Raw genomic sequence first — 18,698 nt, 5'->3', positions numbered from 1 at the left:
GGTTAGTGTTGAATCAAAATCAATACTGATTCTCTCAAAAATTAGGTAAATATTCACTTATCTTGTCATCCATGTTACTTTTCCTTAAAGTATTTTGTAGTATTTGTAATGGTGAGACTGCCCCATTTAGTCTTCCAAGATTCCTATGGTTTCCTTGATGACAGGGAAAGCATTTTGTAGAGAAAGTAGTTAATTTTTTAAAGTCAAGCTGGTAATTTAATCTGACTTACAGAAAATCTAATCACAAATCAAAAGTCTCTTAATTCAGCCTTTTTTTTTGCTGACTTAAATATCATTTATGTGATTTTGATATAGGTAACTTGGTCCTTAATTTCTGAATGGATTTTGTTAATTTTGTGTAATCAGTTCACTGACTCTGAAAAGATATTTTCCCATAAGAAACAATGTTATAAATGGGGGATAGGTTCAGGGTAAGTCCACAGGGACATCATGGTATATAGTACAAAGAACACTGGATTTGGAAGACCTGGTGTGGAACTTTTGCTGTGCTGTAAGCCAGCTGTGTGGCCTTAAATCAAAGACTTGATCTATAAAAAAGGAAATAATAACACTTGTTCTCTTACACTGTTGTGAGAAAAATATGAAAAAAATGTAGTTAGTACTCATAAGTATTTAACTCTTATGTAATCTTATGTAATTAGGTCCTGTTATGTACTTTAACTCTCAATTGCTGAATTCTGAGAATAACCTGTGATCTAGTTCTGAGACCAAAATTTATTTAATGAGGGGGGAGGAAGAGTTTACTATCTTCTTCTTCTTCTTCTTTAAGATTTTATTTATTTATTTGGCAGAGAGAGACACAGCGAGAGAGGGAACACAAGCAGGGGCTGCAGCAGAGGGAGAGGGAGAAGCAGGCTTCCCGCGGAGCAGGGAGCCCGATGCAGGGCTCTATCCCAGGACCCTGGGATCATGACCTGAGCCAAAGGCAGACGCTTAAGGACTGAGCCACCCAGGCGCCCCAAGAGTTTACCATCTTCTGTTTTTTGTTTTTCTCAGGTCTCCTTTTATATTTCATTCTGATATGTTCAGAAAACTCAGTCTCTAAATATTGCTTACTGTCACCCTCTCCTAGACACCACTCCCAATGCATATGTGTGAACGTGTAATTTATTTTCCAGATCCCGTGGCAGCGATCACAGAGCTCTTGAAAGAAAGAGGCAAAAGTTAGGAGAAGGAAGAGAATATGAACAGCAGCTGGCAGCTTTTATTTATGGGATTTTTGAAGTTGACCATATACCTCAATTACCTTAGTTCTTTGGACTTTGATCCATTTCCCATGCTGACACAGCACTGCTTTATCTAGGGTTTTTTTGTTTTTTGTTTTTTGTTTTTGTAAAAACATGCCAAAATACTCATTTATCTTGTCATCCATGTTAGTTTTCCTTAAAGCATTTGGTAGTATTTGTAATGGTGACACTGCCCCATTTAGTCTTCGGAGATTCCTGTAGTTTCCTTGATGACAGGGAAAATATTTTGTAGAGAAAGTAGTTAATTTTTTTAAGTCAAGCTGATAATTTAATTTGACCTAGCGGAAGATCTAATCTCAAATCCTCTAAGACATAATGAGTAAGTGGGTGGCACAAGACTCCTAAAATAGTGAATATGTTATAAATAGAGCAAATCTACCTGGTACGTATTAGACACAAATATAAGAGCACCTTGAATCAGGTTGATTTTTATGGATTTTTATTTATCAAATGACTGAAATGCATATATAAAGCAATGTGTTTATTTTGAAATGTAGTGAACCATTTTATTTTTAGTATAGTGTATTAAGGAAAGAATTTCAGGCAGCTCTTATCTCTGCTAATAATAGAAACTTTTTCACCCCTTTAAGGGAACAGTATTCTTGCTTAAGTGCTGCCTTATGTTTAAACATGTTTGCCTTGCCTCTGATAAATTTTACCATATTTCTTTAGACGGTGCCTTTGTTTTTAAAGTGGTAATAATCCTTTTAATTCTGCCCTTAGATTTTTTTATTTTTTTTAAATACTTTATTTATTTGAGAGAGAGAGAATGAGAGAGAGCACAAGAGGGAAGAAGATCAGAGGGAGAAGCAGACTCCCTGCTGAGCAGGGAGCCCGATGTGGGACTCGATCCCAGGACTCGAGGATCATGACCTGAGCCGAAGGCAGTCGCTTAACCAACTGAGCCACCCAGGCGCTCTGCCCTTAGATTTTTTTTAAACAACCTTTTATATGGTTAAAGAGATTATCCTATCTTGCAAGAAACATGTGTCATTCTGCATGCCAATGTGTTGACTTATTAAGATGCTCTTTTCAGAATTTTTTCTTCATATTATTCATGTAATTTTATGTATTATCAAAAACATGAGTCATGTGTTCTCATTTAACATCACTCAACTCCTAAAGTATAAATTAGTTACAAGGCAGTTATATAGCTGTCATAATTGAAAATCATGAATTAAAAATTTTAAATATACCATAAATTTTTTCCACATTCTTACTTTGCTTGATAAATACCATAAATATTAGTTAATTTCATTTTCTTTTTAAATGTTTTTGAGTATGACTTGGCACTATAAAGTATTCCATAATTCACTTCTCCCAGACTTAATGAAATAATAAAAACCATATATATTTAACATTTATTGTGTTTAGTCATGTTGGATTTAAAGCAAAATATTTTTACTTGTGGCAATGACACTACTACAGATGATTTACTAATTTAAAATAAAGTGGGAAGTAATCATCAAGAATTTACTTAAATGAGTCTTGTCTCACATTTGAATTCGAAGCCAAATATATAAGTCTACCTTTTACTCAGATTTACACCAGGATGTACTTAGTGCTCTACTAATTCACAGTTAGATAATATAACAGGTATACTATATGCTGTAAACTTGATTTCAGCAAGAATTTGACTTTATGTCTTACAGTAGCTTTGTGGATAAGATGAAGAAATGTGCTCTATATGGCTTATTGCTGCTGAATAACTATTCCCAAGGAAATTAGGTGTCATCCTAAAGGGAAATCTTGGACATTGACTCTAATAATAAGGTTAGTAATATTTCTTATTTGGGCTGGTACAAGGCTAGATGAGGTGATTAATAGACAAATTACAGAAGCAGAATTTAAATTTATATTGACTCTTGGATTGCTAGGCAAAACCCAAGAAGGTGAAATTTAATAGGGACAAGTGTCAAATCTAGCACTTAAGTTAAAAATAGAAAACAGGTGCATAAAAGTAGAACAGTTGATAGTAGTTCCTGAGATGCTGAAGTTTTAACTGACCACAAGCTTAGGAATTATATGTTTGTTTTTTTTTTTAAAGATTTTATTTATTTACTTGACAGAGAGAGACACAGCGAGAGAGGGAACACAAGCAGGGGGAGTGGGAGAGGGAGAAGCAGGCTTCCCGCGGAGCAGGGAGCCTGATGTGGGGCTCGATCCCAGGACGCTGGGACCATGACCTGAGCCGAAGGCAGACGCTTAATGACTGAGCCACCCAGGCGCCCCAGGAATTATATGTTTTGAATGCTTTAAATGTAAAAATTGTTGTTGGAATGGAAACATGTATTAATTGGTAGTTTTAGAGGTAGCATAGTTCCTGCTGTACTTTGGATTAAGCTAAAGTTTGAATATTGAGTTCATTTCTTGGTGCTACAATTTGTTAAACTTAGCCAATTACATTTCATTCAGAGAATGACCAATAAGGGGAGCCCCAAAAGAATGCCATATGAGATAGGGTAAAGGAAACATTTTTTATACTATTAATTAGAACATGTATTTTAAGTGTGATAGCTGTTTTTAAATAGCTAAAGTACCATCATCTAGAAAGAGGCACCATATTCAGTGATGTTTTGAAGGATACAATGTGACCATTGGGTGGATATTTTAGGGAGGCAAATTATAGTCCAGAATAATGAGGATCTTTCTACAATGTGACCACTGGGTGGATATTTTAGGGAGGCAAATTATAGTCCAGAATAATGAGGATCTTTCTATCAAGGAGCTTGTTTAAGAATGGTACAGCTGGGGGCGCCTGGGTGGCTCAGTCCTTAAGCGTCTGCCTTCGGCTCAGGTCATGATCCCAGGGTCCTGGGATCGAGCCCTGCATCGGGCTCGCTGCTCCGCGGGAAGCCTGCTTCTCCCTCTCGCACTCCCCCTGCTTGTGTTACCTCTCTCACTGTCTCTCTCTGTCAAATAAATAAATAAAATCTTTAAAAAAAAAAAATGGTACAACTGGGGTGCCTGGGTGGCTCAGTTGGTTTAGTGTCTGCCTTCAGCTCAGGTCATGATCCCAGGGTCCTGGGATCGAGTCCCACATTGGCCTTCCTGCTCAGTGAGGAGTCTGCCTTTCCCTCTCGCTCTCCCTCTGTGCTCTCCCTCTCCCTCTGTCTTTCAAAAAAATAAATCTTAAAAAAAAAAAAAAAAAAAAAGCACACCTCGTACTCCAAATCAGTTAGATTTCTGTCATTGACATATCAGGTTCTAGATGGTTATCAAGATTCTTACTACAAAATTTCAATTTTTAAAAAAAAATAAGAGTGTGTGCATGTGAGCATGACTGGGGTGGAGGGCAGAGGGAGAAAGATAAGCAGACTCTCTGCTGAGCAGGGAGCCTGATGTGGGGCTTGATCCCCGGGCCTGGAGATCATGACCTGAGCCGAAGGCAGATGCTTAACCAACTGAGCCACCCTGGTGCCCCACAAAATTCCAATTTTGAATGGAAAGTTGGCATAAATAATTTATAAAATGTTTTTTAACTTTAATATTCAATAATTGCCAAAATAGTTTTTCTAATGTGATTAATTTCCACACCTGCTATGACTTCAAACTTGTATTAAATCAACCTTATAGTCAAGAACAATTAAAAAAAATTATAAAACCTGTAGAAAATACAAAAATCTATTTGAAGTCAGCCAGGACTTCGGTGGTCAGTATCTTCCAGTGAGAAGAAAAATGCACTGGAGTAAGTCTGTTATTTTGTTTGGCTTTTCTGTTTGAACCATTTGCTAATTTGTCATTATGGTACAAGTAAGAAGCCAAACAACAATGGCTGAAAGGCAGAAAAGATAAGCAGAATTTGAGTCTTGGGGAGAAAGCTGTTGGAGTTCACAACTTACTAAGGATGAGAGCTGCTGGTAAACAGTGGGTTTATGGTTGCAACCCTCTGAGGACCGAAATCCTTTTTAGAATCAGCTTAATTGCACACTTATTAAGATGATCTGCCTCCTATCTTTATTCTTTGGAGGAAAATCAAATCAGCTGGAGCTTCTACAGTTTTTTCATGTACAGTGTTGAACATTCCCGGAGACAAGGCCAAGATAATAGAAACAGACTCATGGGTGATTCACATGTTAAAGTTACGAGACATGCACTTTAACTGTGATTAGTATGTTGAAGATGGAGAGTTGTATCAGAGATCTGGAATCTCTAAAGAAAATAAAGGGAATTCTGTGACTGGAACATATAATAATTGAGTTAGGACTCCATGGATGCTTTAACAGCAGATTAGATGAAGAAAGAATTGGTGAACTAGAAGATAGGTCAGAAGAAATATCCTGACTGAAGCATAGGGAGACAAAATGATAGAATGTGTAAGAGACCTATAGAAAAACAGTGAAAAGTCTAACATGTATTTTTGGGACGTGTAGGTAAAAAGATCCTTGTAGGCTTAGGACTTTTTTTTTCCTGTGGAAAGATGACATCAGGTTTACCTTCTTTTGATATAGTTTTTCTTATGATATACCAAGATAAATGTGATTTCTCAGTTCTGTTACCGTAATACAAGTATTTATTTTGAAAACGACCTGTGATTATTGAATTACATCTGGACTGAGAGGTCTCTGAAGGGACATGTAATTCTCCAAGGAACTATATTACTACTTCATTGTTCCACCAGCATAAAACTTGTACAGAAAAAGATATTCCAGCTTCCCTTTATGATGTCTCTTCTAACTCAGTGCACCCCCTGTGGGAGGCTTAGAAGCTGCATGAATGGGCAGTTATTTGATGTGGTTACTGTTTGAGACACACAAATGCTGGAATAGATTGTATCCATTCATGTGAGTGTCATCCCCCACAACCTACTCTGTGTGTGTGATGTGGGGTTAGGGAAGCAGGGATTAGATGTTTTAAGAACTGAAAAAGATGTATTTGATTCGGCCATACTGATAAGCTGTGTTTCTAGTCCTAAATCTTTCTAAAAAAACTAAGTAAAACTGGTGTTAGATCACTACCTATTGTGTTCTGTGAACATGAATGTTATTTTGAACCCAAGACTACTGATGATTATATAGAGTGGACATTATGCAGTTCCAGAGGGAGGAGAGAGGGAATGGGGCAGAAGCAGCATTTGAAGACGTAAGAGCAGAAAGTTTTCCAAAACTGATAAGCATGTCAAGCCACAGAGTCAGAGCTCTATGAACCCCAAGCGGAATAAATACAGGAAAATAATTCCTAGGTTCATCATTTGAAAACTGCTCAAAACTGGTTCCCTTTGCTTGAGGCTTTCCTATACTGGAGTGGACTGCATCTGTCTATGCAGAAATGAGAGAAGATGTTAAGAGAAAATCTTAAAAGTATCCAGGAGATGCCATCTTCAAAGGAACAATAAACCAATTTTCTCAACAGAGCAAGGAAACAGTAGAATGGTATCTTCAGAGAGGTGAAAGAAATGAACCACCAGCCTATAATTTTGTACCCAACAAAAATATCCTTCAAAAATAAAGGCAAAATATATTTCAGATAAGCATAATTTGAGAGAATTTGTCACCCGCAGACCCACAGTAAAGGGAGCATCAAAGGGGATTCTTTCAGGCAGAAAGAAAACGATGCTTCCCCAGAAGGAAGCAGGAGGAAATGAAGAGCATTACAAAGGGCAAACATGTGGGTAACTATATAGATACTGACTATACAAAATAATGTCTTGTGAGATATAAAATATATATAGGAATAAAATACAACAACAGAAAGAGTGGGAGAGGAAACATAGAGCTAGTGTTCTGAAGTCATTGATTGTCTAGGAAATGATAAAGATACTAATTTATACTAGATTTCTGGTAAGCCGGAGATGCTTGTTGTAATCTCTAGGGTAACCACTGAAATGAAAACCTAAAGGTCCTAGAGATAAAAAGTAGTTTGGTTCTCATTTTGTTTTGGAATGCTGTCATTTACTTTTTTTTTTTTTCAGAAGGTTCTAATGTATTTTTATTTAGAATTGTGTAGAGTTTGTCATCTTTCTATCATACATATAATATACAGTAATATTCAATATCTGATAACTAACATAACTTACCAATTCTAATACTGAACACAGACTGTTCTATATTAACAATAAAAACAAAACCAGTGAGTTTATCTTAGAAAATTTAAATTCAGGTCATTATTTCACAATCTGGAAATCTGAGTAATCCAATTTTACGATGACTTTCTCATTCCTGAAGTTTGCTCTGTCGACGTGTGATTTGGGACTTCCTCATGTCTCAAGCCATTCCTGCATATGATGCACTTTGGAGATGGGACCTTGCAATTGTCCTTGCACTGTGCCCTGGTCAGTGTTCTGGACCCAGCCAACCAATCCCAGCTTTTTACCCTCAGCCTGAGTGTACTTGCGGAAAAATACCCCTTGGATCGTCCCCAAAATTTCATAATCCACTGATATCAGGGTGTCCCCTTCTGCCATGTTCATGCCCACACCCTCCTCGTTCTCCTCTCGGGCGCCTGTGACTACACTGGTGACCAGCACGCCCTCATTTACTTTGCTTTTTAAGTAAGCTCTACTGAAAAATACTTTAACGTTTTTACAGTGTAAAGCCAGTATAAACATGAGTTTTAAAAATGAAGCTGAATACAACATATTATGTAATCAGTTCTCAAACAGGTTAGCTGAAGAACAAGTCTTTGCCAAAAATTCACATCTTTAGGCTTTCCTGATGTATTAAAAATAGCACATTTTCCCACCTCCACCCTGTCACTCATACTGTATTTTCATCGTTCTCCATTATATTACCATTATATGTTGTTTATATTCTCCACGTGAATGTAAGTTCCATTTATACGGGTTTTTTCAGCATTTGGAGGAATCCCTAGTACACATTAGGTACTCAGAAAATATTTGTCAAGTGAATGAATGAACAAATGGATGCTCAGACCAACAGGGTAAAAACAACTAGGAGAAAAAGATCTTGAAGGATATGGGTTTGTTCTCTCAATAAAAATAGAGTGTTGGGGCACCTGGGTGGTTCAGTCGTTAAGCATCTGCCTTCGGCTCAGGTCATGATCCCAGGGTCCTGGGATCGAGCCCCACATCGGGCTCCCTGCTTGACGGGGCCCTGCTTCTCCCTCTCCCGCTCCCCCTGCTTGTGTTCCCTCTCGCTGTGTCTCTGTCAAATAAATAAATAAAATCTTTTAAAAAAATAAAGATTTAAAAAAAATAGAGTGCATGTTACATACTGTATTATGGGACAGTTTCAGTCTGTGTTTTATTTTCTTGACATTTGGCAGCTCTTGATGAATACCTTTAGTCTGTCTGATCCACAGCAAAGGCTACAGCCCCACTCCAGCCTGCATTTTGACTGAACACAGCAATTTTTCTTACTTGATTCTTCTCATCCTTTGTCCCTCCTTAGCCTATCGCTGTTAGGTTTCATCCCTTTAGGGCCCTAATTTCTCAACTCAAGTGCTGGAGATAAAAGGATTAACACGCAGTAAGCACTCATGTTATGTTATAATCAAGAGAGGCTGGTTGTTGGGAAGGTGGGAGGTAAAATAGTGTGAATTTTGAGGTTGGGCACTGCAGGCAGGTATAGCATCTTGCCACTCACTGTTGTCTAATCCCTAATTTCTTCATCTGTAAACTGGGTGTAATAATATTTACTTTATAGAGTTCTGGGAATTAAATAAGACATATAAAGCACTTAGTAGTACTTGTTTAATCAGTGGTAGATAAAAAGGAATAAAGTCTTCTTGCTTCCTGTTCAGAACTATCCTTAGAGATCTTTAAAGCTCTTTCAGGGAAAGCAAATTTGGAGAAAAGCAATGAGTCTGTGTTTTGTTTCACCATGGGTGAAGAAGAAAGGAGCCTTGTGTTATTTTGGCAGAAGTCTGGAGATGGTAGAGGTCAGAACATCTGTGCCTCAGAAGTCTTTCCTGACTCCAGAGGGAAAACTCTTGGTACAGTTGAGTAGGGGTGGCTGTTGCCTGCCGGGGCCCTGCTTGCTGACACATGTGGTGCTTCTTGGACCTGTCATAGCCTAAGTATGGATACAGTGTCATCCATACATTCTTCCTTAACTTTTTTATCAAGCTCTACTACACGTACAAGAGGTACATACATTCTAAATGATTTTTTTTTTTTTTACCTAAATCCTCAATGGATAGTCACAAAGTAAACAAACACAACCACTAAAGACACAAAATTACCAGCATCCCACAGACCACCAATTTGGGCCCCATTTTAGTTACTGTTTCCATCCTCCACCCCCACTAAGGGTAACTACTCTGGATACAGTGTCATCCATACATTCTTCCTTAACTTTTTTATTAAGCTCTACTACCGGTACAAAGAGGTACATACATTCTAAGTCATTTTTGTTTTTTTACCTAAATCCTCAATGGATATTCACAAACTAAACAAACACAACCACTAAAGACACAAAATGACCAGCATCCCACAAACCACAAATTTGGGCACCATTTTAGTTACTGTTTCCATCCTCCACCCCCACCAAGGGTAACTACTATCCGATTAGTTTCACCTATTTTTAAACTTTGTAGAAACAGTTTTGTTTTGTTTTAACATTTTATTTATTTGACAGAGAGAAAGTGCAAGCAGGGGGAGCAGCAGAGGGAGAGGGAGAAGCAGGCTCCTCCCTGAGCAGAGAGCCCAGTGCGGGGCTTGATCCTAGGACCTTGGGATCATGACCTAAGCTGAAGGCAGACGCTTAAAGGACTGAGCCACCCAGGAGCCCCTGTAGAAACAGTTCTATTTGTGCCTGGCTTCTTTCACTTGAGCTTATGTCTGTTGCAAGTTGCAGCATATAATTGTAATTTGTTCTTGTTGCTGTATATTATTACATTAAGACTATACCATTATTTATCCATTCTTTTTTTTTTTTTTCTTTCACTGCGGAGCTTGAACTCATGATGCTGAGATCACGACCTGAGCTGAGATCAAGAGTCATATGCTTAACCCACTGAGCCACCAAGGCACCCCTTTTTATCTATTCTGATATTGATGGTCCTGTGGGTAGTTCTTACATTTTGGTTATTATGAATAATGCTCCTTTACACGTTCTTATACATGTCTTTTTTTCTATTCATGATATATTACTGTATAGGTAACATTCAAAATCATATAAATATTTTAGAAATTTTTTTTCCTACTTTTCAGATTTTTGTCATTAATAGGGCTACTTTTTTCTTTTAAAGATTTTATTTGTTAGAGCACAAGCAGGGGGAGTGGCAGGCAGAGGGAGAAGCAGGCTCCCCACTGAGCAAGGAGCCCGATTCAGGACTTGATTCCAGGACCCTGGGATCATGACCTGAGCCAAGGGCAGCCGCTTAGCAGACTGAGCCACCTGGGTGTCCCACGAGGGCTACTTTTTGAATCATCAACTATAGTTTTCTAGAGTACCTATGCATTTTTGTTTAAGTTATTTTGAATCTGTGAACAGTACTATAACAGGTACCCACTAACATAACATTAGAGCTTTCGGTTTTTTCATTTGTCTTGTAGAGTTACACTTAGAAACTTCACGGTGTTGTAAACACAAAATATATTGCTTTTTAAAAAATCTTTGATCTTATAAGGCTTATTTAAGATGATATTCTACATTTGTAAGTATGAAATCACTGTTCAGGAATAATTGTCATATTATCATATCCTTGATAGATATCCTTTTTGTTGTTTACTAATTTGGTCAAGTGTTTTTTCTCAGCTAATGATTGATACATGTTTAGGCAAATGTGTCTTTTGTACATAGTCATTCAAAATAATTTAGAAATAACCTTTCTAAATATGAAAGTTTTATGAGACCTTGAATTTGAGAAGAAACTTTTTTCTGGAGTATAACCTTTGGTTTAAAAAAATCAAGTTTTATTTGGAACATATGGTATGTCTTTGAGAAAAGGATTTTGTTGTGTTTTTTTTTTTTTTTTTTTTTTAGTCGAAGTGCTGTTTCCAGTCATTTTGCCAGTGGCAACAGAACTCTTTAAAAAACAGAACAATTGAAAAATGAGAAAGGAGCAAACTCTGCCCCCTGAGAATAGCTTTGGAGATAGCAAGATATTGAATCACAATTCTAACATTAATTTCTTATATGAATTTGGGTAAGTTTCTTAAGTTCTGTGATCTCAGTTTTCCCCACAAAAGTCCTTATGGCTTTTAAATAAGAAAATGTATATAAAGTGGGGCGCCTGGGTGGTTCAGTCGGTTAAGCATCTGCCTTCTGCTAAGGTCATGATCTCTGGGTCCTGGGATCAAGCCCCACATCAGGCTCCCTGTTCAGAGGGGAGCCTGCTTCTCCCTCTCCCTCTCTCCCTGCTCATGCTCGCGCTCTCTCTCTGTATCTCTGTGTCTCAAATGAATAAAATCTTAAAAAAAAATGTATGTAAAGTACTTAATACACATGTAGGTACACACGTACATACCAAGTGCCCAGTATGCTGTAAGCACTCATTATTACCATATGCCTTTGAGAAATACCTTTCTTCCTATTGATATCATAGCCACCTTTCTCAAAATTGCTTTACTTCCTGAGCCCCAAACTTGTCTGCTTCTTTCACCCTGCTTTTGGAGATTCACTCTGGTTCCTTTCCTCAGCACCCTGTACTTTTCCTTACGTTTCTTAGATCTTTGCTGCTGAAAGCCTAAGTGCATGGACAAGCAGAATAGAGAGCTTTTTATAAAGATCTCAAAGGTCTTGAGAACTCTATACATTTCTGCTGGTTATATACTTAGGAGTGGATCACTGAGTCAGAGTATACATGTTCAGTTTTAGTAGTTACTGCGTGTTCTGCACCAATTTACACTTTTCCCAGGTGTTTGCAGTAATTTATATTCCCACCATCAATAGAAAAGTTCCAGTTACTCTGTATTTTCACCAGGGCTTGGTATTATCTGTTTTTTTTAATTGTTGCTGGGTGGGCATGTTGTGATATTGTATGATATTGTGGTTTTAATTTACATTTCCTTGGTGACTAAAAATACTGAGCGCCTTTTCATGTGTTTATTGACTAGCTACAACTCCTCTTTTCCAAATTTATTTTCCTGGAAGGCATTTAATTTCTTTTGAAATGACTGGACTTTAAGTAGATTGCAGTCCTGGTGCTGATGGTTATTTCTTCTATCAATACTTTTCCACATTTAGGAACTCCTGGAATGTAGTACCACAAGGGATTCCTTGGGACTTAAAATGTATAGATAATACTTTTTCTCTGACAGATATTTGTTGTTTTTTCTCAGATATGAGAGATTAGCACACCCAGTTTGAATTCCCTTCTCAAATTCTAAAGCTGCAATATGAGTAGTGTATGAAACCTAAATTATATGTTCAAACAACCAAATATTAATGTCAGTCATGCATTCCATCCATACAGAAAGTAGTTACTGAACGTCAGTTATATGTCAGGCACTGTGCCAGATGCTGGGGATACAAAGATAAATGAGACACAGACCCCGCTATGAAGGAGCTGATTGGTTTAAAGAGGGAGATCAATAACAACAACCAAATAGGTAATTACAGCACTTGATGTTAAGTGCCATCATGAAGAGGAGCTGTGGTTGTACATTGGAGGGTCATTTAATCCAGATAGTTGAATTGTTGGAATGATGGGGGGAATGGGGATGGTGTTTAGGGAATGCTTACTAGAATAGTACTTGAGGTAAACTTCGAAAGACAAATGAAACTTGGGTAAGTGAAACATTGGAGATTGGTGATTAGGGACACAAATGGTTCACATGTTTAACTGAATTCATTTACTATGCTCAATAAAATTCTACTGAAATTTACTGAATGCTTGTCATGGACTAGATATATTAGCCTTGCAGATGAGAGAAAGCACAGCCCTGATGGAGAATTCAGAATGGTTCTGAATGACCAAAGTATACCACTTGAGGTGAGGGAATGGTGAAAGATGGTACTGGAAAGGTACGCAGATGCCTAACTGTGTATTACATAAATACTCTGTGTGCATCTATGAAGCTAAATGAAGCCTCCACTATTAGTCATTCAAAATACCTCCTCGTTCCAATTTTCCAACTAAGTGCAGAGAACATGCTAGGATAGGTTCTAGCTTTCTAGTATCAGTGGAACCTTCATTTTGTGTGGTACCATAATTTGACCTGTCTCCCAGAACTTCTGTCCAACACCATTATGAGAAGTTCTTGAATCTTTCCTTTGCTTTTTATTTCAGTCGTCTTGCCTTACCTGCACCTGGAGGGTATACAGAAGACTAATCTTTCTTGCTATTGAGTATTTCATAATGTATCCCCAAATTTCCCCCTTGCTCCTTAAACCTAGGGCCAGTTTCAAGGTCTCACAGTAAGATCATTAGAGCCATGAAAGGAATCTTATAGCTAGGGTGATAAAAAAAATCCCACTGTAACTAGAAGACTATGTCCCTAGCATCTGGACTTGGAATTCTGAGTCCCACTGCACCCAACCCCAAGTCATTATTACATATAGTGTTTAGATTCTATAATACTTCTAACATAATAGTATTATTTTAGACATGAGTGAAATCTTCTGGGTAATCATGGGACACAGTGTGCTCTGTAATCAATATATAATCGTTATGAACTAGGTTTTAGAATCAGACAGACTTGGATTTAAATATGGATTTAAAAAAAAGATTTTATTTATTTCAGACACAGAGAGAGAGAGAGCACAAGAGGTTGGGGGCGGGGGGAGAGGGAGAGGGATAAGCAGACTCCCAGCTGAGCAAAGAGCTTGACGCAGGGCTCGATCCCAGTACCCAGAGATCATGACCTGAGCCAAAGGCAGCTGCATAACTGACTGAGGCACCCAGGTGCCCCTTAAATACTGATTTTGTTTATTACTAGTCATTTTTAATGTCTGTAAGCCTCAGTTTCCTATAAAATTTCCTCATGGGTTGTTATAAGGTTAAAATGAAGTAATGTATGTAAAAATGTTTAGCATGTGTGCATATATATAGACATATAGCTGCTAGTTGTTCTCAGATTAGTGGAAAAGAACCATTAACTATCCTCAAATACCCCCCACTAGATATCACACAGGAGCTTACTATCTGAAGTTTGTGCTTGCTTCTGAGAAAGACCTGGATTGCAATTAAATCCTGTAGTCATGGGGCACCTGGATAGGTCAGCAGTTAAGCATCTGCCTTTGGCACAGGTCATGATCCCGGGGTCCTGGGATCAAGCCCCGCATGAGGGACCCCGCTCAGCAGAGAGCCTGCTTCTCCCTCTCCATCTGCTGCTCTCTCCATCTGCTTTTGCTCTCTCTCTGTCTCTCTCTCTCTGTCAAATAAATAATATCTTAAAAAAAAAAATCCTGTAGTCATGTTGAAGAATGATGCCCATCTCTTTTGTAGTCTCTCCTGTGCTTTCTTCCTTTCTTTCTTTTTTTTTTTTTTTTAGATTTTATTTATTTGACAGAGAGAGACACAGCAAGAGAGGGAACACAAGCAGGGGGAGTGGGAGAGGGAGAAGCAGGCTTCCCGTGGAGCAGGGAGCCAGATGTAGGACTCAATCCTAGGACCCTGGGATCATGACCTGAGCCGAAGGCAGATGCTTAACCAGCTCAGCCACCCAGGCGCCCCTCTCCTGTGCTTTCACTTAGAGACCCTCCTGAGGGATTTTAGTGTACATTTTTGTGGCCTAAATTTTAAGTCCGGTCATCCCAAATGCACCCTGAAAATTATAGGAAACTTCTTTAGCTACACTCAGTAATATGGTGATAGACTTGATTTTATTTGTTTAGGCTAATAATTTTGTGGGAGCATAACACTACACATGCCATGTTCCAATGAGGTAATATTTTTCAAGTGCCAAAAAAGAAACCCACAAATTTTGTACATAGGTCAGGGACTTTGTATAGGAATAAGAAATATCACATGTAGCTATTGGGCCTGTGAAGCATATAAAATAAATTTTTCGTGGACTGAAGCTTTGTCTTTGCTGACATAGTTCAAATTATTATATAATATGTTCACGACCTTTACAGCAGAGGGACATTTGTGACAACCCTTTGCTTTTGTTTGAGCCGAGCAGAGAAATAGATCATAATTCAGGCCTAAAATAATACTTTGTTTTGTAATTGTTCCTTTTCTTTGTTTTACTAGATATAGTAATAATCATATATTAAAATTGAATGAAGAAGTAGTTACTATGAATTAATATGGAATATATAGGAAAAGAGTGTTTCCCATTATACTTGATGAAATTGTAGGGCCTGTGCTTGTAAAAAATGCTAGACTTTATTAGGAATAATACTAGAAATTTGAAAAATTAATTTTATCTTTGTACAAAACAGTCACGTATTTACAACTACATAACACAGTTATATGAAGTCCTACATGTTGTGCATCCAGAAAAATGTAGAGCTGGAAAACATCCAGGAAATGGCAACCAAAATCATCGGGAGACTAGAGTTGCTTAAAAGACTTAAACCCTTCAGTGTGGAATGATACTTAGGGGTATAATTAGAAAAATCTTAGATTTGGAAGGGGAATTAACCTTGATCTAGTTCAACCTGTAACTTAATGCAGGAATCTATCAAATGGCAATCTTGACAGATGGGTGAGCTTCTTCTGTTTGAGTATTGGACAGTATATGCTGCTGGGTTTGAATACTGGCCTTACCACATCATAGCTGAACAACTGTGGGAAAACCTTAACCTCTCTGTGCCCCATTTTCCAGGCTTGCTAGTTATTGCCACTAGCTTTGTCCCTTGCAATAGATGAAGACTATGGGGGACCTGACCTCCAGTCCCCTCCCATCTACCATTGAGAGATGAACTGAGAATTGAGTAAATGTTAGTGTTGCACAGGCTGTGAAAAAGGTATACTCAGTATTTAATTTCACTCATATGTGGAATTTAAGAAACAAAACAAACAAGCAAAGGGGAAAAAACCAAAAAGGCAAACCAAGAAACAGACTCTTAACTATAGAGAACAAACTGATGGTTACCACTGGGGAGGTTGGTCGGGGGATAGGTTAAACAGGTGATGGTGATTAAGGAGAGCACTTGTCCTGATGAGTGTTGGATGATGTATGGAAGTGTTGAATCACTATACTGTACACCTGAAACTAATATTACACTGTATGTTAACTAACTGGAACTTAAAACTTTAAAAAATTGGCAAAAGATTCGAACACTTTTTTAAATAAGAGATATGGATGTCTGATAAACACATGAAAAGATGCTCAACAGCATGAATCATTAGGGAAATGCAAATTAGGAGATGTCACTACACACCTAGTGAAATGGCTAAAAAAAATGCTGACAAACCAAGTGCTGGGAAGAATGAAATAGAACTCTTTTTTTTTTTTCAAAGATTTTATTTATTTGTCAGAGAGAGAGAGAGAAAGAGCACAAGCAGGGGGAGCTGCAGACAGAAGCAGGCTCCCCACTGAGGCAAAGAGCCCAATGTGGGACTTGATCCCAGGACTCTGGGATCGTGACCTGAGCCGAAGGCAGACGTTTAACCACCTGAGCCACCCAGGCATCCCTGAACTAGAGCTCAGATATACCACTGGTGAGACTACAAAGTGGTACATATGCTGGGAAACAGTTTGGTAGTTCAAATATAAACTTAATCATACAACCCAGCAATCCAATACCTAGAAATCTACCCAAAAGAAATGAAGACACATTGGCCTCACCTATGCACCCTGACCACAAACACAAATAGCAGACTTATTCATAATCTCTGAAAACTGGAAACTACCCATATGTCCATCAACTGGTGAATGGATAAACAAATTGTATGATACACATACAAGGGAACATTACTCAGCAATAAAATAGAATAAACTGGGGAGCCTGGGTGGCTCAGTCGTTAAGCGTCTGCCTTCAGCTCAGGTCATGATCCCAGGGTCCTGGGATCTAGCCCTGCATTGGGCTCCCTGCTCTGCGGGAAAGCCTGCTTCTCCCTCTCCCACTCCCCCTGCTTGTGTTCCCTCTCTTGCTGTGTCTCTCTCTGTCAAGTAAATACAATCTTTAAAACAATAAATAGAATAAACTGATATGTGCAAAAAGAAAAAATCCACAAAAGTGGATGAATTTCAAAAGCATTAACACAAAAGAAGCCAGAGTTGAAAGGCTACATACTATATGGTTTCCTTTATAGAATATTCAGAAAAATACTATAGTAACAGAAAACAGATCAGTAGTTGGCAGGGGTTGGGGTGGAGGAAAGGGACTAACTACAAAAGAGTATGATGGAATTTTTATATGATGGTGGAAGTGAGCTCCATTTGATTTTAGTGACAGTTACATGACCATATATGTTTGCAAAAATTCATGGTACTATATGAGGGGCAAATTTTAAATCTCAGTAAAATGACTTTAAAAAAAAGTTATACTCAGGGTACGGTATTATATTAAGTGGGAAATTTTTTGTGGGGGGTAATTTTCAGTATAGGTTGGAGTGGTGAAAAAGGGAGATGTGGAGAGGGTTCCTAGAGCAGCTGACTGTTGAAAGACTTTGTTTTTTTTTTTTTTAAGAATTTATTTTTCAGAGAGAGCACGAGTGAGAGAGCACAAGCAGGGGGAGCAGCAGAGGGAGAAGGAAAAGTAAACTCCCCACTAAGCAGGGAGCCCGATGGGGGGCTCGATCCCAGGACCCAAGATCATGACCTGAGCCAAAGGCAGACACTTAACTGACTGAACCACCTCGTCCCCCAGTTATTCCCAGTTCTTCTTGAACAATATAAATCAGTTTCATTCTTCTGCCTGACACCTCTTCACCTTATCAAATGTAAAATCCTAAAAAGCATAGACAGTGTAAGTATGGATTTTTTCCCATAAAATTCCATAACTTTAGAGAGTATTTTGTATAATTTGGCTGTAATTTAGGAAAAGCAAAATGAAACACGAATGAGTGGTAAATTTGTAGAACTCTTTAATTCAAGAAATTGTGTGGGCTATGAATTTATTTCCGTTAGTTCAGGGATGGTAGTTGAGCAAAATTGGAAATTTGAAGTAAGTTCAAACCTTTTGAGTTTTAAAGAATGCTAAAATAGTGAATTAATTCTATTCAGCTGTGAATGGCAGACATCAAAAAAAAGAGTGGCTTAAACAAGATAGTATTTTGCTCTCTTACAACAGTCTGAGCAGGTGGTTCAGAATGTTGTTGTACCCAGTGGCATCAAAAGCATGGGCTTCTCTCTTCTGTTGCTCCCACCTGCCTAACCCTGTCCTCAAGGTTCAAGATGGTGGCTTTGGAATTCCAGGCTTTAGGATGGAGAAGGGGATGAAGAATAAGCTTGTGAGGGACATTTCTGCTTACATATTATTGGCCAGAATATAGTGATAGGGCCACATCTAGTTAAAAGAGATGCTAGGATGCTGTCTCTACTCTGGGCAGCCATGTGCTCAGGTGTAATTTGGGAGTCTTTATGTCTGGGAAGGAAGGGTGGGATAAATACTGGGTATGACAGAACTACTCTGCTCACTTCTCAAGTGTTTAGTACAGTGCTTACCATAGTAGGCATTCATTAAATAG

General features: G+C 38.2%; 1 protein-coding gene and 1 pseudogene across 1 annotated transcript in view; one reads left to right on the top strand and one right to left on the bottom strand.

Moving 5' to 3' along the window:
• PRKAA2 (protein kinase AMP-activated catalytic subunit alpha 2) overlaps nucleotides 1-18,698 on the top strand; it is a 69,560-nt gene that overhangs the window by 6,726 nt on the left and 44,136 nt on the right. The gene's annotated exons all lie outside the window — the stretch shown is intronic.
• LOC114212117 (acylphosphatase-1 pseudogene) lies at nucleotides 7,372-7,677 on the bottom strand (annotated as a pseudogene).

Source organism: Eumetopias jubatus, unplaced genomic scaffold, assembly GCF_037043125.1.
Source record: "Eumetopias jubatus isolate StellerSeaLion01/CBP00866 unplaced genomic scaffold, mEumJub1_p1.0 scaffold_4, whole genome shotgun sequence".
Lineage (NCBI taxonomy): Eukaryota > Metazoa > Chordata > Mammalia > Carnivora > Otariidae > Eumetopias > Eumetopias jubatus.
This window is presented reverse-complemented; position numbering and strand designations above follow the sequence as displayed.